Source organism: Balaenoptera acutorostrata, chromosome X (assembly GCF_949987535.1).
Source record: "Balaenoptera acutorostrata chromosome X, mBalAcu1.1, whole genome shotgun sequence".
In the NCBI taxonomy this organism is placed as follows: domain Eukaryota; kingdom Metazoa; phylum Chordata; class Mammalia; order Artiodactyla; family Balaenopteridae; genus Balaenoptera; species Balaenoptera acutorostrata.
In genome coordinates this window covers 105,529,367-105,553,948 of record NC_080085.1, presented here as the reverse complement: position 1 = coordinate 105,553,948, position 24,582 = coordinate 105,529,367, and the positions used below count along the sequence as shown (strand labels likewise).

The 24,582-nt window shown below is 39.2% G+C and overlaps 1 non-coding gene across 1 annotated transcript; it reads left to right on the top strand.

Moving 5' to 3' along the window:
- The first annotated feature begins 4,965 nt into the window (after window positions 1-4,965).
- On the top strand, window positions 4,966-5,038 carry TRNAG-CCC (transfer RNA glycine (anticodon CCC)). The gene has a single exon. It is a non-coding gene; the product is annotated as a tRNA-Gly (tRNA).
- Window positions 5,039-24,582: the final 19,544 nt, after the last annotated feature.

Genomic DNA, 24,582 nt, shown 5'->3' with positions numbered 1-24,582 from the left:
CAGCTTGTATATATACACAAAAATACTTCTGGGTTTGGGTAGAATTGACAAATTAACTGTGTTTAGTCTTCTAATACATGAGAATGGTCAATCTCTCCATTTATTTAGGTCTTCTTTGATTTCTTTAATCAGCAGCTTGTAGACTGTAGCATATAGACCCTATACATGTTTTATTAGATTTATATAAAATTATTTCATTTTGGAGCTATTATAAATGGTATTATATTTTTTAAATTTTGGTTTCTAATTATTCAATGCTGATATACACAAATACAATTGATTTTTGTGTGTCAGCGTTGTATCCTGTGACCTTGCTAAAGTCTGTTACTAGTCTAGAAGTTTTATTGTCAATTTGTTAACGTTTTTCTACATAGAAAATCATGTTTGCAAATTGTTATTGCCTCCTTTTTAATCTGAATGCCTTCTACATCTTTTTCTTTTCTTACTGTACTAGCTAGAACTTCCAGTACAGTATAGTGATGAATAGGAGTGGTGAGAGTAGAAATCCATGCTTTATTCTCACTCTTAGGAGGAAAGCATTTGATCTTTTACCATTAAGTATGATGTTAGCTGTAGGGTTTTTGTAGATACCTTTTATCAAATTGAGGAAGTTCCCTGTATTCCTAATCAGCTGAGAGTTTTTATCATGAATGGATGCTGGATTTTGTTAAGAAAAAAAGAAGATCAATTGATAAGCTTATGTGGATTCTCTTCTTTAGACTGTAGATATGGTGGATTATATTGACTGATTTTTGAATATTGAACCAGTCCTGCATTCCTGGAATAACCCCACTTGGTCATGCTGTATTACTCTTTTTATATTGCTAAATTCAATTTGCTAATATTTTGTTGAAGATTTTTACATCTATGTTCATGGGGAATACTAATCAGTAGTTTTCTTATAATATCTATATCTGGCTTGGATATCAGGATAATACTGGCCTCATAAAATATGTTGGGAGGTATTTCCTCTTCTATTTTCTGGAGGAGATTGTGTAGAGATTGGTGTCATTTCTTTGTTAAATGGTTGGTAGAAACCTCCAGTGAAACTATCCAGATCTTGAGTTTTCTTTTTCAAAAGGTTTTTAATTACAGACTCAATTTATTTAATATCTATAGATCTATTCGAGTTATCTGTTTCTTCTTGGGTTAATTTGGTGATTTGTGATTTTTGAGAAATTGGTCCATATCATCTAAATTGTTGAATTTATAATAACATAGTTATTCATATTATGCCCCTTTTGTCCTTTTATTGTCTGTGTGGTCTGTAGTGAAACCCCCTCTTTCATTCCTAATGTTAAGTCATTTGTGCTTCTCTCCTTTTTTTTATCAGTCATGCTAGAGGTTAATCAATTTTATGAATCTTAAAAGAAACAGCTTTGGGTTTTATTGATTTTTCTCTGTTGACTTTCTGTTTTCAATTTTATCAGTTTGTGCACCCTATTCTTTCCTCTGCTTTCTTTGGGCTTAATTTGCTCTTCTTTTTCAAGTTTCTTAAGGTGGAAGCTTAGATTACTGATTTGAGATATTTTCTCTTTTCTATTTTAAGCATTTAGTGTTCTAAATTTCCATCTAAGTGCTGCTTTAGATACATGCCACAAATTTTAATATGTTGTATTTTCATTTTCATTCAGTTGAAAATATTTTCTAAATTTCCATGATGTTTCTGCTTTGACCTATGGATTATTTAGGAATATGTTACTTAATTTCTGAGTGATTGCAGATTTTCCTGCTATCTTTCTGTTATTGATCTCTAGTTTAATTTCACTATAGTCATATAGTATACTTTGTGTAGTTTAAATTAATTTGCCAAGATGTGTTTTCATAACCCTGCATATGGCTTATCTTTGTGAATGTTGATCTCAAAGTGCTTTTCAGTTAATGGATTCAAGAGTCTTGCAGAGACTGCAAAGTTGTAGCTCTACTAAGATAGGGTCAGGAGAGGGGAAATTTGAGAATTTGCACAAAATGCAAGCAAGGAGAGAACCTCTGCTTTAACACAAAAGTAAAGTCATCGGAGCCATTCTGTGAAAACTTATCGGACACACCTCAAAAATCCCTTTAGGAGACAACTGAGACATTTCATATGAACCATATATAACCTGTGTTACCACACTTAAGCACTGTTGTACTCTCTTTTTCATATAGATGGTTGCATAGGGTCTTGTGGAACCTTTAGTCAAAAGTCCTAATCACCAAGGTCCAATGAAAATTGATTCCAAAGAGGTAGCAAAAGAAAATCTGACAATTTATGCCAACCTCACATAAACCTTCTGGTTTACCTTTTGCCCATGTTGGTAAATAGAAAGACATGTTTAATTCTGTCTCCTGTGTGTGTGTCTCTACCTTTGGAATGAAACAGTTATACCTTCTATCCAAAGCTCTCTAGGGAGACAGTAGAGCATAGTGACTAAAAGCAAAGGCTCAAATATAAGACCTAAGTTCAAATTCTGGCCCTAACCCTTACTGACTGAGTGAAATAGAGCAAGTTCCTTGGCCATGCCAAGTCTCCACTTCTCATTCTATAAAATGGAATAACAGCAGTACCTATATCGTACAATTTTTGTGAGGAGTAAATAGGATTAAACATAAAGGTCCTGTCAGCTACATGCAAAAGAATGAAACTGGACCACTTTCTTACACCATATACAAAAATAAACTCAAAATGGATTAAAGACTTAAATATAAGACCCAAAACCACAAAACTCCTAGAAGAAAACCTAGGTAGTATGCTCTTTGACATCGGACTTAGCAATGTTTTTTTGGATCTGTCTCCTCAGATAAGGGCTACAAATGCAAAATAAACAAGTGGGACTATATCAAACTAAAAAGCTTTTGCACAGTGAAGGAAACCATCAACAGAACTAAAAGGCAACCTACTGAATGAGAGAATATATTTGCAAGTGATATATCCAATAAAGGGTTGATAGCCAAAATACATAAAGAATACATACAACTCAATGTCAGAAAAACAAACAATCCAACTTAAAAATGGGCAGAGGATCTGAATAGACATTTTTCCACAGAATACATACAGATGACCAACCAGCACGTAGAAATATGCTCAACATCACTAATCATCAGGGAATTGCAAATCAAAACCACAGAAAGATATCACCTCACACCTGTCAGAATGGCTATCATCAAAAAGACAAGAAACAACAAGAGCTGGCGAGGATGCAGAGAAAAAGAGAACCCTCATGCACTGTTGGTGGGAATGTAAATTGGTCCAGCCACTATAAAAAACAATATGGAGATTCCTCAAAAAATTAAGAATATAACTACCATATGATTCAGCTATTCCACTTCCAGGTATTTATCCAAAGAATATGAAAAACTAATTTGAAAAAAATATATATGCAACCCCTATGTTCATTGCACAGCATTATTTACAATGGTCAAGATATGGAAACAACCTAAGTGTCCATCAATAAATGAATAGATAAAGAAGATATGGTATGTGTGTATATATATATACACACACACACACATACACACACAATGGAATATTAGTCATAAGAAAGAATGAAATCTTGCCATTTGCAACAACATGGATGGACCTATACGATATTATGCTAAATGAAATAAGCCAGACAGAGAAATACAAATACCAAATTATTTCACTTATATGTGGAATCTAAAAAACACAACAAACGGAAAACAGAAACAGACTCATAGATACAGAGAGTAAACTGGTAGTCACCAGAGGAGGGGAAGGGGTGGGGGGTTGGGTGAAATAGGTGAAGGGGATCAAGAGGTACAAACTTCCAGTTATAAAATAAGTAAGTCATAATGATGTAACGTATAGCATAGGAAGTATAGTCAATAATATTGCAATAACTTTGTATGGTGACAGATGGTTACTATAGTTATTGTGGTGATCAATTTGTAATGTATATAAATGTCAAATCACTATGTTGTACACCTGAAAACTAATATAACATTGTATGTCAACTATACTTCAATTTTAAAAATTAAAAATAAATAAATAAACATAAAGGTCCTGGAACAGTGCCTGACACATAATAAGTGCTCAGTAAATGTTGGTGATGATGATATTCATGATCTTATCCGTACCATATAAGACCTGAAGCTGTAACAAGGGCTCCCAGACTTTGGTATGTGGATTCATACAAGTCTAAAACATGCTTCAAGGGTTCAAAGGGCAGGAACAGGACTGGAAAGAGAAGTGAAAGATGACGGTCAGGAACCAAAAGAACAGAAGCCTGAGAGATTGCTGAGGTGTCTACAGCTCACAGTGCATGGGAATCTCAGAGCAATTTCAAAGTTTAATGTCAATGCATACAATACTCATACATACATCATTGTCTGGGGGATAAAAGGGAAGGCCACCATTAATTCTCTTCTTGTAAGAAAACTCATGGTTGGGCATGAGGAAGAACATCTTGACTGTGGAGACAAAATGTGACTAAACCATCAAAATAGTCTTGAAGAAGAGATGAGATAACTACTTATTCAAGTAGAATAAATATTTACCTGCCTGAATGCAGGGGCTGTGTCAGAGGATATCTTTAGGTCCTACCAGCTTCATGACTCCATAATTTTTTATTGAGGTACAATTGACATATATCATTATATTAGTTTCAGGTGTACAACATAATGATTCAATATTTTATATATTGCAAAATGATGACCACAATATGTCTAGTTAACAGCCATCACCATACATAGTTGCAAAAAAATTTGTTTTCTTGTGATGAGGACTTTTAAGATCTACTCTCTTAGTAACTTCCAAAATGCAATACAATACGATTAACTTTGGTCACCATGCTGTGCATTACATCCCCAGGACTTAATTATTTTATAACAGGAAGTTTGTAATGACTACATTTTTAATGCCCATACTAATGTTTCTTCCTAATCCACATAGAATATGTCTACAATGAAGAAAATCTGTTAAAGAAAGAAAGAAAAAGAAAAGTAAAGAAGTTGACTCCAGAGACTTCCCTGGTGGTCCAGTGGCTAAGACTCTGCACTCCCAATGCAGAGAGCCCGGGTTCGAACCCCGGTCAGGGAACTAGATCCCACATGCCACAACTAAGGGTTTGCATGCCGCAACAAAAAGATCTTGCATGCCGCAACAAAAGATCCCATGTGCCACAACGAAGACCCGACACAGCCAAATAAATAAATAAACAAATATTAAAAAAAAAAAAAAAGAGGTTGACTCCAAAGGGGAGGAGGAACACACACAAAAATACATGAGGTTGTTTGGATCTTTTACTTCAAGTCACATGGATGTTATACAAACGGAGCTTATGAACACATTTTGGTCTGAAAAGGACACAGAACTTACAAAAGACTGGAAAGCGTGAAGAGGTATAATCTCAGTAGCAGGAGGAAGATATTATTTTGACAAAAGAACTATTAAAAGGATCTTGGGCGTGGGGGGGACTTCCCTGGTGGTGCAGTGGTTAAGAATTCGCCTGCCAATGCAGGGGACATAGGTTCAATCTCTGGTCTGGGAAGATCCCACATACCACGAAGCAACTAAGCCCGTGTGCCACAACTACTGAGCCTGCACTCTAGAGCCCACGAGCCACAACTACTGAGCCCGCATGCCACAACTACTGAAGCCTGCACGCCTAGAGCCCATGCTCCTCAACAAGAGAAGCCACTGCAATGAGAAGCCTGTGCACCACAATGAAGAGTAGCCCCCGCTTGCCACAAGAGAAAGCCCATGTGCAGCAACGAAGACCCAACACAGCCAAAAAAATAAATTAAATTTTTTTTAAAAAGCAGTAAAAAAAATACATAAAAAACAAACAAACACAAAAAATAAATTGCAGTGGCTTCTCTTGTTGTGGAGCACAGGCTCTAGGAGCACAGGCTTCAGTAGTTGAGGCACACAGGCTCAGTAGTTGCGGCTCGTGGGCTTCAGCAGTTGTGGCACACGGGCTCTAGAGCACAGGCTCAGTAGTTGTGGCACATGGGCTTAGCTGCTCTGTGGCATGTGGGATCTTCCCAGACCAGGGATCGAACCCATGTCCCCTGCATTAGCAGGTGGATTTTTTTTTTTAACATCGTTATTAGAGTATAATTGCTTTACAATGGTGTGTTAGTTGCTGCTGTATAACAAAGTGAATCAGCTGTATGTATACATATATCCCCATATCTCCTCCCTCTTGCGTCTCCCTCCCACCCTCCCTACCCCACCCCTCTAGGTGGTCACAAAGCATGGAGCTGACCTCCCTGTGCTAAGCGACTGCTTCCCACTAGCTATCTATTTTACATTTGGTAGTGTATATATGTCCATGCCACTCTCTCACTTCATCCCATCTTACCCTTCTCCCTCCCCGTGTCCTCAAGTCCATTCTCTATGTCTGCATCTTTATTCCTGTCCTGCCCCTAGGTTCTTCAGAACCCTTTTTTTTTTTTTAGATTCCATATATATGTGTTAGCATACACTATTTGTTTTTCTCTTTCTGACTTACTTCACTCTGTATAACAGTCTCTAAGCCCATCCTCCTCACTACAAATAACTCAGTTTCATTTCTTTTTATGGCTGAGTAATATTCCATTGCATATATGTAGCAGGTGGATTCTTAACCACTGCACCACCAGGGAAGTCCCAGTTTTTATGTATTATTTGTGTGAAAAGAATTATAAACCTATTACAGTACAGTACTATATAGCTGATTGTGTTAGTTGGGTACCTAGGCTAACTTTGTTGGACTTACAAACAAATTGAACTTACAAACGCGCTCTCAGAACAGAACTCATTCGTATGTAGGGGACTTACTGTAAAATTCAAAACTGATGACTTACCTACGATTTATCGCTCTTACTTATGGTCACACTGAGCCTAATCAACTGACCACCCAGCAGGGTTTATACTAAGCATACACAAAGTGCTCACCTCTGGATCTAATGAGTTCTAGGAGCTGGAACACTTCAGGTGAGAAACTAAAGGGCCCTGACTCACTCTATGGTTTTTTGAAGGTGGGCTTTTATCATTTATGTCAGTGACTGGTTATCTAAGTGAAACAGAGTCCCAAGGTAATAAGGCCAATTCTTGTAATGAGCAGTTAGAGCTTTGCCCTGCCCCTAGGTGGCTATGCTTAAAATGGACACCAGTGGTCCAACATTCTCAAGGAAGAAAGGCAATAGTGTGGGGATTATACAAAGTGTGATCCCAGGCTCACATACATCAGAATCACCTGGAGATGAATATTAAACCTACAGATCTCTGGGTTCCACCCCAGATCTGTTAAATCAGAATCTATAGGTTGGAGTCCAGGAACCCATATGTTATTAAGCTCCCCCAGGTGACTTTGATGCTCACCAACATTTGGGAATCACTAGCTTTTTGCAAACTCATCCCCACAACTAGACCTCAAGTAATCCATCAAAAAAGTATTTTGCTGCCCAGATAACAGACCTGATCCTCTCAGTAAGTCTTCTGTTTTCTTTCTCTAAAATAGAAGTAATAATAGTACCTACCTTACGTAACTATATTACCTCATCTCCAACCACACCCCCCGCCCCACCTGACAATTTGTACTCAAGACAAACAAAACCAATTGGAGTTTCCTCATACACTATGCTACTCTTTATCTCCACTCCATTGCTTATACTCTTTCCTTGGCCTGGAAAGTCACAGGACGCAGCTTCTTGACTTAGAAAGCTCATGCTTGATCTTCAAGGCTTAAATCATTGGCTTCTTCTCACGGATTCTTTTATTAGATGCCTAGATGTAAATTAGGAGCCTCTCCTCTTTGTTCTCTCAGCACCCTGAACTCTACCCATTTATGTGTTTGTTTATCTGTCAGTCTCCCCCATTCGAGAGCAACCTCTTTGAAGTCATGGACAGTGGGATTTTGTGGTTGTTTCTCTAGTTGTTGGTGGTAATTTTAAAACATCCAGAAAAGTACAAAAAATAATACAACAATCATCTATGTTTCTAACATCCACAAGTAACCATTATTGATGTTTTGGCATTTTTGCTTCCAATATTTTTCTATTTCCTTTAAAAATAATTTATGAGAATATGGTCCACTGTTTCAGAATAAAATATTAGAGGTAAAGCCAAATGTCCCCTTGACCTCCACTTCCAGAGCTCTATTCCCTCCCTGCCTTTCCATAGGCAACCAAATACTAACATGAGTTTGATATGTATCCTTCCAGTCTTTTTTATACATTTGGAGACATACCTGTATCCATATAAAATATACAGTATTGGCTTGAACATCATATCCCAAATGTCATGTGGCTGTGTGCATCATTCTGTCATTTCCTTCTTTCATTCCAAAATGGTTTTGAAATATATCCATGTTGATGCATATATCTGGTTAATTCGTTTTAATTGCTGTATAATAATCCACTATATAGATGTACCCCCATTTTATTTAACCATTCCCCTGTTGATGAACAGTTACTTTGTTTCCAAGACTTTGCTAGTACAAAAAGTCACAACAAATATGCTTTATTACATATCTCTTGGTGTATATGTATAAGTGTTACTTTAATAAAGAGATCTAGAAATAGAACTGCTGGACTGTAGGGTATGGGAATTTGTAGCTGTAGCAATGTTGATGCCCATCAGCATTGTTCAAGAGTTGTCATTTCCCTATATCCTTACCAACACTTGCTGCTGTCAGCCTTTTAAATTTTGCTAATACTATCAGAGCAAAAGGACATCTCATTGCTGTTTTTGACCATTTTATTAATCTCTATATACCCAGCTACCAGCAAGTAGTTGGCACATGTTAATCGCTTAGTAAACATTTCTGATTATGCCACCTATAGGTCCTGGCTCTGCCTTGCTGATCATTCTGAACACATCTAGGTGTCTCCTTTCAGCAAGAACCAGAGAGAGATCCCAGTTTCCTCACCTCTAGGCAAACCTGTGAGGAAAAGGTAAAGGGAAAACTGCAGGTGGCATAATTTCATTTAGAAATTTATCATTCCCTAAGATGGCATTCAGTGAATGATTCTTGACTTCTGGATCAATAATCTTTTACAATCAATCAGGTTAGGGTCTAGCTCCTTGCACCTGAGAGCTAAGGGCACGTCTCAAAAGATGACAGAAGGTCTTCCCTGGTGGCGCAGTGGTTGGGAATCTGCCTGCCAATGCAGGGGACACGGGTTCGAGCCCTGGTCTGGGAAGATCCCACATGCCGTGGAGCAACTAAGCCCGTACGGCACAGCTACTGAGCCTGCGCGTCTGGAGCCTGTGCTCCGCAACGAGAGAGGCCGCGATAGTGAGAGGCCCACGCACCGCGATGAAGAGTGGCCCCCGCTTGCCGCAACTGGAGAAAGCCCTCGCACAGAAACGAAGACCCAACACAGCCAAAAATAAATAAATATTTTTAAATTAACTTTAAAAAAAAATAGATCTCGCTTCCCTGGTGGCGCAGTGGTTGAGAATCTGCCTGCCAATTCAGGGGACACGGGTTCGAGCCCCGGTCCGGGAAGATCCCACATGCCGCGGAGCGGCTAGGCCCGTGAGCCACAACTACTGAGCCTGCGCGTCTGGAGCCTATGCTCCGCAACGGGAGAGGCCGCGACAGAGAGAGGCCCGCGCACCGTGATGAAGAGTGGCCCCCGCTTGCCGCAACTAGAGAAAGCCCTTGCACAGAAACGAAGACCCAACACAGCCAAAAATAAATATAAATAAATTAATTAATTAAAGAAACGTTTAAAAAAAAAGATGACAGAAGTGGGAAACAAAGTATCTGTTCCCCAGTGGCTCTGTTGCACCAGTGGAGCAAGACAGGTATAGAAGGAATGGTTTAGCTTTCTAGTGGTCTCCCTGGAGGTACTTGTTGTAAATATTATGTGTTCATGAAAATACGTTTCCTTTTCTTCCTGGGCATACATCTAGACCATATTTACTATATCCCCTATAGTTAGCTGTATTTATATGATTGATTTTTGCCCAATGGATATGAACCAAAGTGATATATAATATCTCCTCAAGGTAGTGGAGCAGAGATGCAAGTCAGTTGGCACCTAGAATACAGTGTGATCAGTACTCTCACAGATGAAAGACAGGGCAGGGTGCTGTGGGAGCCGTGGGATGCCAGCTTGCCAAATCAGAGTAAGTGTTTCAGAAGAGACTCATTGAACACCCACCGTGTGCCAGGTTCTGTGCGGGATGCTGGAGTTACAGAGGTGCCTGCGACACTCACTCACGTTCTAGGAACTCTAGGAGCTCATGAGGGACTCAAGGGAGACATATCCACCCAATAACACCAAGGAAAAAGGCTGAACATAAAGTGTGCTGTGGAAGCACAAAGGAAGGTGCCGCTCACTCAATGTTTCCTAGCCTGTCTTTCCCAACGCAATTCCACTTACTCCACAACTACTAAAGCAGAACAATGGTTTCATGGGGTAACACCCTGCTGTGCCCAGGATGAGGACTCCCTCTTCCCAGGACTTCCTGGAGGTAAAGCCATTCAGTCCCAGAAGGAAAGCACAGTGATTTCTGAGCTCCTGTTCATTTCAGTGCTGGGTTTAGACATTTCCCTCGGATGCCATTCCCCAAGGAATCAGATTCACACTATTAGGCCCCAGTGCTTTTCCCCTTTTCCTCCAAAACTTGGTTGTTCTTCATTTAGGAAACTGAGTTTACAGTTAGGGACCTGAAATAATTAGTTCTGCTTATTATATCTTACAACCCCAAAATAGAGAAAACAAGCTCAAAAGGCCTTATTGTTTGCATGAATGATACAGAATACCTGTTGCACCAGTCTCTGGGGACTCAGTGATGCCCTCCATGGGACATAATCAGAAGACTCACGAATTTAGAACCAGAGAGCCAGAGCCAGAAAGCTTGGAGGAATCTTAGAGATCTGGAATCTATGTCAACCCCTTAATTTTACAGATTGCTCATCTGAGGAAAAGGACGCTACCCAAGGCCTAATGGGTAGTTAATGAGAGCACTGAAACTGCAATCCAGGCTTCTCAACCACTTTTGAGAACCTAAGATTCAGGTCAATGTAGGAACAAGAGAGATCCTAAGAGAGTAAGAGCTCTCCTAAGAGAAAGAAAATTGAGGGTGCTAATACCCAGGTGGCCCACCCCACGTGGAAATCCTCCCTCCAGTACTAACCCTGGAAAATAAATGGGTTGGATTGCATTAAAGGAACTTCCAGATTTCCTTACATTCCTCCCTCATCCCACATCCCCAACATAAACAAATACCAATACCTACCTCCAGCTTGGAGGAAAAACAAGACAACTGTGTTGGATTGCTCTCTTTGGGAACAACCCTATTCATTTATTCTGAAGTACAACATGTAAAGAATGAGAGAGGACCTGATGTTAAAAGAAACACCCCTTCCTTTAGGGGTATTCCTCCACCACCACCAATAGACCATACATCAGCTAATGTACACTGATGCACTGAGGCTGTTACAGAAAATAAATTTACAAGTGCAACTCCCAAGACTCTCTCTCACTTCAGAGGGGCTGTGTCATGTGATGGGATGGATGGGGAAATGTTGATTCATCCTGTACAGCAGTGGAGGAGAAGTAGAAGGCACCCTGTGGGCCACAGACAGCACTTGACATGGCCAAACAAAGAAGTACAGGAATGAGGCCTGGCCTGATCCTCCTCCCGTGGGTCCCAGCCACCATTTGGAGGTTGTCAGAAAATGGAGAGAAGGAAGTAGAAGAGAATCTCAGACCTGAAAAATAAAAGCTCAGGACCATCACATTCCCAATATGTTTTCCCCCTCCCTTTCCAGTCCCTGAAATAAGAAGTGTCTGGGCCTAGGTACCTAAAAATATCTTTTGAAGATGGGGAACAATTGCCACATGAAAATGATGAAGCCCATCAAGAAATCTGAACATACAACAGTTCCACATCAAGATGATGGCTATGCAAGGATTCCAGCCCATACCGACTTGAAACAAGGAGCTGTCATGCCCCAGGGGCCCCTAGATGAGGCATCCACGTATTTTTACTCCCTGACAGGCAGGGTCTATGCCCCTACTCAGCCTGGAAGCAGTTACAGAAGATGGACCTTCACCCCTCTGCCTCCCATAAGAATATGGGAGTAAAATCTCTGAGGGGGGAATGAAACAGGAGGGAAGGGGGCAGGGCACAACCTTTAAAAGAATGACAGCCATAGGATATGACAAAAACTGGTTAGAACCAACTAGGTCCAAGATGGCAGAAGATTCGACTTCCAGTAGACCTTGAGCCTCATTATATGCTCATTGTAATACATTAGCATATGCTAAATGACACACCCACAGGTGCCATGACAGTTCAGAGGCTAACCATAAAAGGCCAAAAAGTGGGCAGTGGTCCAATTCCTGGAAATTCCCACCCTTTCCCTGAAATAGTTGGAATAATCCTTCCACTCATTAGCGTATGGAATTACCCAGCCCATAAAAACTAACCACGCCACATTTCTGGGCCTCTCGCCTTCTGAGACAGCCCACACTCTGTCTGTGGAGTGTGTTTCTGTCTAAATAAGTCCACTTCTTACTTATCAAAAAAAAAAAAAGAAAGAAAGAAAAACAGAAATCTGAACAGAGAGATGCTGTAAAACATGGCTTTGAATCCAACAGTCATTACTAGTCAAACTCTTTCAAAAAAAAAAAAATGAAAGAAAGAAACCTGCAAGCATTCCAGTTGAGTATTGCTCTTATCTCGAGACTTACACATTCAAACAGAAGGGAATTACATGTCTCTGATTGATAGCCTTGTCTTATTTCCACATTCAGCCAGTACCAAACAAGGGAAAAGATGAGAGGGTAGGGAGCAATGACAGAATAATTTATCTCCACGAAATAATGGTCTTAGAGGACCCTCCAAGACCCAATTTACACAGATGTTTTTTCCTTCAAACTCACATCACACTTGGGATTCTTTTTCACCTGCATGAGAGAAAATGGTTTTGAAAGTGTTGAGCTTAATTGATTTGCAGCTGCACTAACTCAGACCCCAGAGGCACCAATTATATATCCCATCATACCCAGGGCCCATGGGAAGCAGACTTTCCCCCTGAGATTTGTAGATGGGTTTCACAGTCAAGTATTATGATTAACCCAAAGTTCCTCCTTCAAGAGGGACGGGGGAACACCACAGTTCTCTCATCGTTTATGCAGGCTTAGGGAAACTGACTCTATTAGAAATGTGATACAGCAGCCTATGATAGCCAGAGAGAGTGGAACTCTGGAAAAGTCAAATGAATTGATAAAATGCTTTGTTTGCCTAGTTTATTTCTGCCACTTTGCTAATGAAGCAAAAGATGGGAGGTGACATTTTCTCTTCTATAGGCAAAGAGTTAATAGCTCTCAGATAGACCAAGCACTTATACCAGGTTGTGTATGCATTTTTAGGAGCTTGGAAAGCTTCAAGCACTTTCAAGTGCTTTCAAGCATAATAGTCTTGCTTCACACAAAGCATAATAAGCCTGGTTGATGGCAGAGAAATAATAATGTTGTTCATCTAAGCAGCTTGGAAGTGAATCATCCACTCCAACAAACCCAGATTGATTTTATGCCCTTTGGACAGCCTGACTCAGTCCTTTCTCGGAGGGCTAATGGACAATCACTATCTCATTTAGGTCCCATTCATAATCCTCTTTGTTTATTCATGGACAAACAAGCCAATGGCCTCCTGTGATCCAGCCTGAAATGCTGGCCTTAAGGGATTATGTGCCTCCACAGGAAGCGCTCAGCTATTACACAAAACTCAGGGCTGCAAACACCTTCTTCCTTAAATTTATCAGCCCTCTTTGGTAATTGCTATTACCTAGGGAAGATGGTAAGGATAAGGTCAGTGTGAACCAGGGGAAAATCCAAATAGGAACATTGAAAAGAAATGCAGTTTTATTACTCTCAAAGAAAAACAACTTGAGCTGGACTCAAAATGCTTTAAGGAAGTGTTGTTCCAGAATGACCCCAAGAGACCTATCTAATGAACAGTTAGGAATTACTTGTAATTGATAGATCAGTTACTGCTATGTAAAGTAAATACTAAAGTATTTACAGTTTCTTAAGATAGTTTAAAGTCTTAAGCGCATTAAACAGTCCTATATGAAACCAAGATGAAACTTTGCATGAAAAAACATTTTGCTAATATGGGCAAAATGGTAATAAATGTTGAAGTTGGGTGATGGGTACATGGAGGTTCATTATACTATTCTCACTATTTTTGCACATGTTTAACAGTTTCCATAATAAAGTTCTTTTTGAATACATTGTTGAACAAAGGTAACTTTCAAGCCAGCCCTCTGAGTTATTACAAATTTGGAATTACTGGGATTAATATTAGAGCTTTGACTCTATTAAAAATTTTTACCAAAACTCCCAGACCCTTGAACTTCACTCTCCCAAACTCAGCCTGCCTATATTCAAGCTCAAGGCAAGGGTAATTGGGATCCGACAGAGCCATACTTGTTCTGCTTCTTGTGAAAATATGAAGGGAAGCCTGGGAGAAGGGAAAGAGAAGGTATTGGGCCAGGAGATGAAGGGCTACCTTTGAAAGCCAAAGGCTGTTTTGATGGCATCACCTGCTGTTAGCTTCCCACTGTCAGAGGGGTTTGTCATAGAGAGAAATTGTCCTACATTCTCTCTCTTGCTTTGGTGCTGTCAACCACCATCATAAGTAGGCCACTTTCTCATGGACAGAATAAGCTCAGCTAGATGGAGAACCCATGGGGGACTATGGCTTTGGTCCATTGCTTTACTCTAATGAGGGAAAGACTTTCCAGGCTCCAGAGTAGCTTGCATACTGGGGCAATTCTTAGTCAAGCACATTTCTCATTTGCCTTTGTTCTACTGAACATCTTCTTGGAGGAGCTTGGAGGGGCAGTGAGGCTTAGAAATCCTCCTATATGCAAATAGTTTATTTTACCAAGAGAGTATTTCCAAGCAAGAAGCTATAATTCCTATAAACAAATTGCACTCTCCCTAAGGCAAAGTAAACTAAATTCAGGAAGGAAGATATTTTACAAAGTGAATTCCATACAAGTCATGCAGTCCAGTAGGCTTTTTCAAGACTTCTGAACTGCAAAAAAAAAAGAAAAGAGAAAGTGTTGGCTAAACTGTCTGCTGTGGTTAGTCACTTGGAACAACCAGCACACTCACAAATCTACCCTTGTCTCCATGGAGACTGCAGGGCCTAGCAACTATCTAAACATTATACTACAAGGTATTACAGATAAGCATCAGGGGCCACAGGGGAATACTATAAAGTAAAAAGAAAAACATGTCCAGCCATCTCAAACTATAGTCCTACCATAACACCATGGGATTCTATGATCTTGCCTTGTTGTGCTTTTATTATTATTCCCACTGAATAAATTTCCTCCCCTTTAAGCAAAGAGGACTCTAAAGCTGAAAGATCCAGGGTGATTGAATTGACCTTAATGTTCTTGAGGGAAATTACCTTAAAGACAGCCTTAGGTGTACACTGTGTTGAATTACCTTTGGCATGAACATTTTGGCAAAAATGTTTGGCAAACATTTTTGAGACTTCTTATATGCTACTCATATAAGTAGCATAAGTACCTGCTACTACGTGGCAGGTACTGTGCTAGGCACTGGGAAAATGACACTTTAAATTTTTAAAAGGTGCTTTCACAACTGTAACTACATTTGACCTCCTGGATAATGTAGGAATTGTCATTGACTGTTTTATACAAATAAGGAAATTAAGACTCTGAGAAGTGATAAGACTTGCCCAAGGTCACAAAGCAACATTGTAGTGGGTCCAGAATCTGGACCCTGGTTTCCTGACACCAAATCCCACTTTATTTATTTATTTTTTTTACTGAGTATCTATTACATGGCAGAAAAATTTCTAAGCAGTGAATGAAACAAGTTCTTGGTCTCACAGAGTAGGGGGGGAAATACACACATAAATCAATTCCTACTTAGATACCAAATCCCACTTTAGTTTCAACTGTATAACATCTTAACACTCAAAGACCAGCCATAGAACTCCACAGTGGGGGATGCTAGGGTGAATTAAGTCACTTGACTCAGCATGGTTCCCAAAGAGCACTCTGACTATGAATCCAAAACAGTAACTCTTATTGCTGGTTTTCAGTTTGTGAAAGTTTATCAAGCTGTGTACTTATGACATGTACACTCTCTCTGTACGTATATTATACTTCAATAAAAGTTTTTCAAAAAACCCTTCTCGGGGCTTCCCTGGTGGCGCAGTGGTTGAGAATCTGCCTGCCAATGCAGGGGACACGGGTTCGAGCCCTGGTCTGGGAAGATCCCATGTGCCGCGGAGCGACTGGGCCCGTGAGCCACAATTGCTGAGCCTGCGCGTCTGGAGCCTGTGCTCCGCAACGAGAGGCCGCGATAGTGAGAGGCCCGCGCACTGCGATGAAGAGTGGTCCCCACTTGCCGCAACTGGAGAGAGCCCTCGCACAGAAACGAAGACCCAACACAGCCATAAATAAATAAATAAATATTAAAAAAAAAAAAAAAAAAAAAAAAAAACCTTCTCCCCTCAATGTCCTGAAAGTGTGCTTTCCTGTGTAGACTGATCCTCAGACTTTGCAGGCCCCATGCATTCAGCCTTTATGCCCTAGGGTCAAACAGGTATGGTTTTTCACCTGCAAACCCTTTTGGAGTTCTCCTTCCTAAACCACCATCTACAGCCTTAAATTTGTCTCTCTCTCATGGGGACACTATGGGGTCAGCAAATCCCTAACGCCTTTGCTGCCCTGTCTTACTCTGAGCCAAAGGGGAAGAAGTGCTCTGACTGGTTCCCTATAGACTGGATCCCGTGCCCCCCCCACCAAAAAAAACCCACTGTAGTTCATTTTTCTAACAACCCTTTTGAGAGTCTTTCCTATTGACCAGAGGAAGCTATGCAGTCAAAACTAGCTTTTTCACACAGCACCTGACTCTTGAGGGCAAAATGCTGAGTGTTGATTAAACTGAACTGCAATTTGTGAAGGAGAGGATAAAGGGGACCAGGCTAAGTACCCTTTGCCTTTGGGCTTCTAGACCCCCTGAAGCTTACTTCCTCACTTCCAATAACTTACCTGTTCTACTACTGGCACAGGAGCTGTGCTCAGCCACTTCCCACCCTATCCCCACAGCAGTTACTCTTTCCAACTGAGCCCAGAGAACCAAGGGGCACAGGAATTGAAATCCATTTACCATTCTTGTTTTCAACTCTCATTTCTTCATCCATATGATCTCTTTCAACATCATAACCTTGTCAGGGTAACAAAGAGCAGACATGTATCACTATCTTTCTTATACAGATAAGATAAACCAAGACCCAAAGACGGAAACAACTGTCTCAAAAGCACCTGGGTAATTAGGGTTTGGCACCATTTTTGTCCTTGATACAACAGGAATAAAGTTGTCTAGAACTGGAAAAATAGCACCAAGTCTTTGCCTACAGGTAGCTGGGGGATAGCTCGTACTATTTCAGCTTTCTTTACCCTTCTACTGGCCGGAGCAGCTGATTGGCGGGAGCACAGGGATCTAGGCCAATCCACAGATTTCTTCTTAACGACCTCGTGTTTAATAGCTAGTCAATACGAAAAAGGCAGCAGGTTGAATCTGGAGATAGAAATTGGGATTAAGAATTGAAAACCAGGAGAGGACTTCTATATCAGAGTGATGGAATACCTCAACTCTGAACTGCCGTCACCCAAATCACTGGATGTTTTGGTCATTTCAGTAAAACAACAGGGCTATTTTCTTGGATGGATGATTTGGTGGGTGAACATTTGTCTAGCAAGTTATTTAGCATCACATCACACAGATCACAGAATGAATCATAGAGACAGAAATAAACCAAATATTAAGGCTTGATTATTATATTAGAGATGGGAATATTAAGGCTTAGATTGGTTAAGTGACCTCCTAAGCTCAAGCAGCTATTTAGTGAAAGAACTAGGATTAGACTTTATGTCCCCTGACTCCCAAGCCAGTGCTCTTTCCACTTCATTGGCTGAATCTATCACGATTTAATTGTATGTTTGGTCATCAGGCAGATGTGGCTAAAATAGGAAACATGAAAAATGGCCCTATTCCTGAAAGAAAAGAATAACAGAAAAGACCAAATAACATAGGCATTTCCATTTCACACCTATAAATTGAGATGTAGGTCTACAACCTTAAGAAAAATAAGTTTCCCTCATAACCCTAGAAAAGGCAGCTCTTCTAGGAAAGAAGTAGGTCTATTAAAGGCCCTAATATCCTGACAGTTATTAATCCTGACTTGACTTTGACGAATTATAAAATCCCCATGCCTCAGTTTCTCCATCTGCACATTGATAACTACATACAATAGTACTATAGCTCTCAAGCATCTCTGAAAGGGAACCATAAAGACATCTTGACTCTTAATTCTCATTACCCGCCCCCCCCCCCACCATTTACTTAGTTACTAGTCTTGTTAACTGGGTTTCTCAAATATCCCTTAAATTCAAACCTCCTTTCCCTCTTTAATGTTCCTCTTTTAGTTCAGACCCTCCTTATCACTTGCTTAGATTACTTCGTCAAGCTCCTGACCACTCTCCTTGCCCCCAATCTCTCCCCACTCCAGCCCATCCTCCACATTGCCACCAAGGTAATCTATAAAACACCCAACCTAGCTATGTCATGCTTCCATTAACTCTTTATTCCCTGAAAAAGTCCAAAACCTCTTAGTATTACAAATAAGACTCTGTCTGGCCGTCATCTACTTCTATTTTTTTAAATTTTTGTTTTATATTGGAGTATAGTTGATTTACAATGTTGTGTTAGTTTCAGGTGTACAGCAAAGTGGTTCAGTTATACATATACATGTATCTATTCTTTTTCAGATTCTTTTCCCATATAGGTTATTACAGAATATCGAGCAGAGTTGCCTGTGCTATACAGTAGGTCCTTGTTGATTATCTATTTTATATATAGTAGTGTGTATATGTTAATCCCATACTCCTAATCAACATCTACTTCTTATGCAGCTTAACATCTCCCATCACTCTTCCTGATAGCCTATCTCCTATGCAGACAATGCTTCAGTCACCTTGAATTTCTTACCATTCTATAAACACAGTATAATGTTTAATGTCTTTTTACCTCTACCTGACATATATGTCTCCTCCTTTCCTCTTTCAAAAATTCCTACTTATTCTATAAGACTCGGCTCAAATGTTACCTCTTCTGTGAAACATCACTAAGCTTTCCATGAAGAATCCCTCCTATATGCTCTCATAGCATCCTGGACATAAAATCATCATAGTATTTGTGTTCCTTATGATAACCATACTGTATTGTCAGTTTATCTCCTGAGTTTCTTGAAGGGAGGGCTGTAATTTTTTTCATCTTTGTATCACAAATATATAGCACAGTGCCTGGCCCCAAATGTTGCTCAATAAATATTGTTAAATAAATGAATGGATGACTTATGATAAGAACTACTATTTATGGTCAACATACAGCCTATATGGTCAATAAATAAGGCATGATTAGGCTTCCTTGATGCCCCCATTCTTTATTTGAAGCTTTTATCTAAGGATTTAGGGAATTTAGAATTGCCAGCTGGAAGAAAGAAAAGTTTGTCCTAACTATATCTTCCTTTCAGAACTGTTGATTGTTTTGTGGATATGAGGGAAAGGGATTGACCATCTGTCTATATTTCAGTCTTTCAGCAGCAACAAACCTCTCATTGTACCACTCCACTTCTAATTTTGATTTCAATTCCCTGCCATTATATCACATCTCCTAAAAGTTAGAATTTATTTTCCCTTTTCCTCTTTAATATCCCCCAACTTTATCCTCCCACACCCACTGATTTTCACTGCATGTATTTAAGTACACTGTCAACCCATTATGCAATTTACATCAGAAGCACCTTCTTCAAGGTCATTTGTGTACTCTGATATCTGGGAAACTGCCGAGAGAAAAACAGGTAGATAACTCAATCCATCATGTGGACCTAAGGAGACTGTACAAATACCTCATTTCCATAACAACATTGTACTTGGTGTCCCAACATAATGAATGAATATGCTATGACTGAAGACTAAACAGAGGCTAATGGTAAATGCATTAATTAGCGACCTGTTTACACTTCTCCTGGGAAGGAGGGCCATTTGTTACAGCTGCTGTCATGCAAGAATACTGACTGGGTTTGGGTCTCCACTCTGGGAATGCATATAAATTTGTGAGAATCTCCCACATTATCATTTGCTGGCAGGCATTAATGACACTAATGAAGGCAGAAGACCTTGATTCAAACACACAAATGATTAGAGTTGATAATAGATTTCTGAACAGGGCCCTCATTAATGAATTTATTAATGATGCAGAGATGGAAGTTAAAAAAGGGATGTCTAGACATGTATTTATAGCCCCTCCACCTCCTTCAATCAAAGGTAATTCTTCTATCTCTTTGATTTATCCGTTTTTCACTTATATACCTAAGAAAGCAGAATAATCATTTTCTGGTAAGAGAAATCCAGAGAAAAGAGGATAGGTCCAGCTCTATTCAATTAATGACAATTATGAATGAGAATATTTCATGAAATCAAAAGATCACCAGCTCTTGTCTTAGGAAATATGTGGTGATGGATGCAAACTGGAGGGTTCATTCAGAGCAGAAGGAGCATTTACCAATCATGCACAAACCTAGTTGAAGTCTTCTAGTTCAGAAAAAGATGAGTATATTATTACTAATTTGCCTCCCACATCATTGATTTCTTAGGTAACTACACCCTTGACAAATAGTCACATTTTAGTGAGGGAAGTGGTATGTGTTGACAACATTTCTGTTAACAATTTACACTGCCATTATCTTTTTTTAGCATGGTTGAATGGCCAAATCTTTCTATTTCTGAGCAAGAGAGAACAACAGAATGCCAATGTTTGCACAGGGTCATGCCTGTAGTCATTCAACTGTTTACACTGCTTTGACCAACTCGAAGACAGGTTTTATCAAAGACAAAATTAAATACAGAATGCCAAAACAACTGGTTGGGGCAAACAATTCGAAAAAGGCAACTGGTTTGTCCAGTGTAGAAAGAAATGAACAAAGCCAGCTGCATTATTAAATTAGCCTTTTACTAATTACTTTACTGAAGAGACCCATCACTTCAAGTGAAGTGCTCAGACCAGGGGTCCTGAGTAGGTATAATTGTATTAAACAGTGAATAATACATTAGTTCTATCAAGTTGCATTATCAACCCGAGAATTCCAATGATTAAACTGTAGTTGTAGCTCTGTATTCTGAGGCACAAGACAGACAAGCCGGTCTCTGCCATCTTTTAAGTGAAAATTTATTCTCTTAAAACTTTAAAAATTGTTTAATGCCACATAAGGGCCCCAGAGTGAAGGCAGAGAGATTGCATTTTTAAGAGAGTGATTACCCATTTAGGCTGTTAGGCATTTTTAGGAGTCTGTTTTAATAGGAATCTGGTTTGAATTAAGAATAAAATGGAGCTGTAACACACAAGAGGCCTAATACTAGCCCTGAGTTTGGTCTCAGAGCTGAGAGACAGATGGTTTCTCATTGCCTCTCAGATGCTTTTATGTTATAAGCATGTTGATTATTTCATTCTGCTAAGAATCCGTATGCTCTGTGATCACATGATCAGGCAGTTCTCCAGAGAACATGCACGATATGGATAGTTTCCAGCTGCTTCTGGTTGCCTTTGTGTTACAGATCCGTATCTGTATGGATAATCATACAGATTTTTAAAATCATAATTGGGATTCTCTCCGCCTAGGGTCCTGCTGCCTCTGGGCCCAAACAGTCACAAGTCAGCAGGTGGCATCTAGGGTTCAGATACAATTTAGAGCTGGGACTCAGAACCAGGGGACCCACTTTAGCAGATCACCAAAGCCAGGTAAAGCTGATGTTGTGAGCAAGGGTATTAAAGTACAACTCTAATTGCCAAGATTCTTGGCATCACACGAAACAAACTGGTCCTATGTTCAAGAAATTTCACCATTACTAATTAGCTAGCTGGTAATGGGACAGTTCAGTCCATACAGCCACACTGGATATTCATTGCAAACCAATGTTTATTCACTTATTTATTCCTGTATTAATGTAATGAATATTTATTGAGTATCTATTATCTGCCATTTTACTGAGTGATAGGCATTCAGCAGTGAACAAGAGAGAGACAGTTCCTCACTTATTTTTTGTTTATTTATTTTGTTGAGCTACACTGTGTAGAGGTTTAGGACTCTGCAGCCAGACAATGTAGCATGTAAGTCCTGGCTCTTCTACTTACTAGCCTTATGACCTTGGCAAATCACTTCCCCTGTGAGCCTTAGTTTCCTCATCCCCAAAACTGTGATAAAACCAGTACCTGACTCATTGAGTTGGTATGAGAAATAAACAGGTTAATATATGCTAAAAACTTAGGAAAACGTCTGTCACATGGTAAGCACTATGTAACTGTCCAGACGTTCTTGTTAACTATCTTGTGTAGTGTCTGTTGATCATACTGGAAACAACAGTACAAAATTCATGATTTGTTGTTTGCAAGGAACAGCATGGTTCCTCTTACCACTCACAACGAGGATTCTCCAACTTCTGAGGTAAAGGGGCCAGTGTAACTTCAAAACCTACTACCATTAAACTCCTAAGGCAAATCTCTGCCACCTCTTGACCTCCATTACCCCATCTGTAAATGAGAGCTTGTAAATAAACGATCTGGTAATAGTGATTGAAAACACTCGATTTGACTTCACCACTTTGTATCACAAATATATAGCACTTCACTGACTTCACCACTTACTAGCTCTATGATCTTGAGCAAGTTAATCTTAAGAGGTTTTGTCTTTGGTGTTCTGCAATTTCACCATGGTGTGTCTAGAAAGCAAATTTCTTTTTATTCATTCTACTCAGGATTCATGCCTCCTGAATCTAAAGGCTCATGTCATTCATCAATTCTGGAAAATTCTCAATCATTCTCTTTAAAAATTGCCTCTCCCCCCATTCTCTCTAGTTTTTCCTTGTAGAACTCATTTTACACGTAATTTGGACCTTTTATTTATTTAAAATTTTAATGTTTTTAAAAGTTATTTTATTAAAGTATAGTTGACTTACAAGGTTGAGTTAGTTTCAGGTGTACAGCAAAGAGATTCAGTCATACATACACATATTTTTTTTCAGATTCTTTTCCCTTATGGGTTATTACAAAATACTGAGTCTAGTTCACTGTGCTATATAGTAGGTCCTTGTTGGCTATCTGTTTTATATATAGTACTGTATAATGTTAATCCCAACCTCCTAATTCATCCTTCCTCCCCGCATTCCCCTTTGGTAACCATAAGTTTGTTTTCTAAGTCTGTGAGTCTGTTTCTGTTTTGTAAATAAGTTCATTTGTATCATTTTTTTAGATTCCACATATTAGTGATATCATATATTTTTCTTTCTCTGTCTGACTTACTTCACTTAGTATGATAATCTCTAGGTCCCTCCACATTGCTGCAAATGATATTATTTCATTCTTTTTTATGGCTGAGTAATATTCCACTGTATATATGTACGATATCTTCTTTATTCATTCATCTGTCTATGGACATTTAGATTGCTTCCACATCTTAGCTATTATAAACAGTGCTGTAATGAACATTGGGGTGCACGTATCTTTTCAAACTATGCTTTTTCTCCTGATATATTCCCAGGAGTGGGATTGCAGGATCATATCGTAGCTCTATTTTTAGTTTTTTGAGGAACCTCCACACTGTTCTCCATAGTAGCTGTACCAACTTACGTTCCCACCAACAGTGTCAGAGGGTTCCTTTTTTCCTACACTCTCTCCAGCATTTATTATTTGTAGACTTTTTGATGATGGCCATTCTGACTGGTGTTAGGTGATACCTCATTGTAGTTTTGATTTGCATTTCTCTAGTAATTAGCAATGTTGAGCCTCTTTTCATGTGCCTTTTGGCCATTTGCATGTCTTTTTTGGAGAAATGTCTATTTATAACTTCTGCTCATTTTTTGATTGGGTTGTTTGGGTTTTTTTTTATTTTGAACTGTATGAGTTGTTTGTATATTTTGGAGATTAACTCCTTGTCGGTCACATCATTTGCAAATATTTTCTCCCATTCTGTAGGCTGTCTCTTCGTTTTGTTTATGATTTCCTTAAATCTATCCTCCATGTCTTTTAACCTCTCCTTAAAGATCTCACATTACTGATTTAAACACAAGATGCTAAAATATCAAGATGTATGCCCTCAGTAACTTTAATTAAACACTCTGTGAATTAACCTAGTGAAAGAGACAATTCACTCAGACAAATAGATTGGCTAATTTTTTTTAATGTGACTAATCATCTGAGTGAACTAACTGTTTTTAATGCCCTAAAGATGGCCATAAAGAAAATGGACTATCCAAGGATTTCCAAAGTTATTCTCAAACCAAAAACTAATTCTCATTTTGGGAGACGACATGAAAATTGTAAGCTAAATGGAGATGCTTTTGACAATAATTACTCATCTCCCATGTTATAAGTTAGAAAAAAAATTGCTAAAGCATTTAGAAACAAGCTTATGCTATTTTCACACACTACAAAGAGGACCAAGACAGCACTCTCCAGTTAATTATTTGCTTCCAAAATGGAGAGCAACCTCTTAAAATATTTTATAGGCATCAAATTCTAATACAAGAG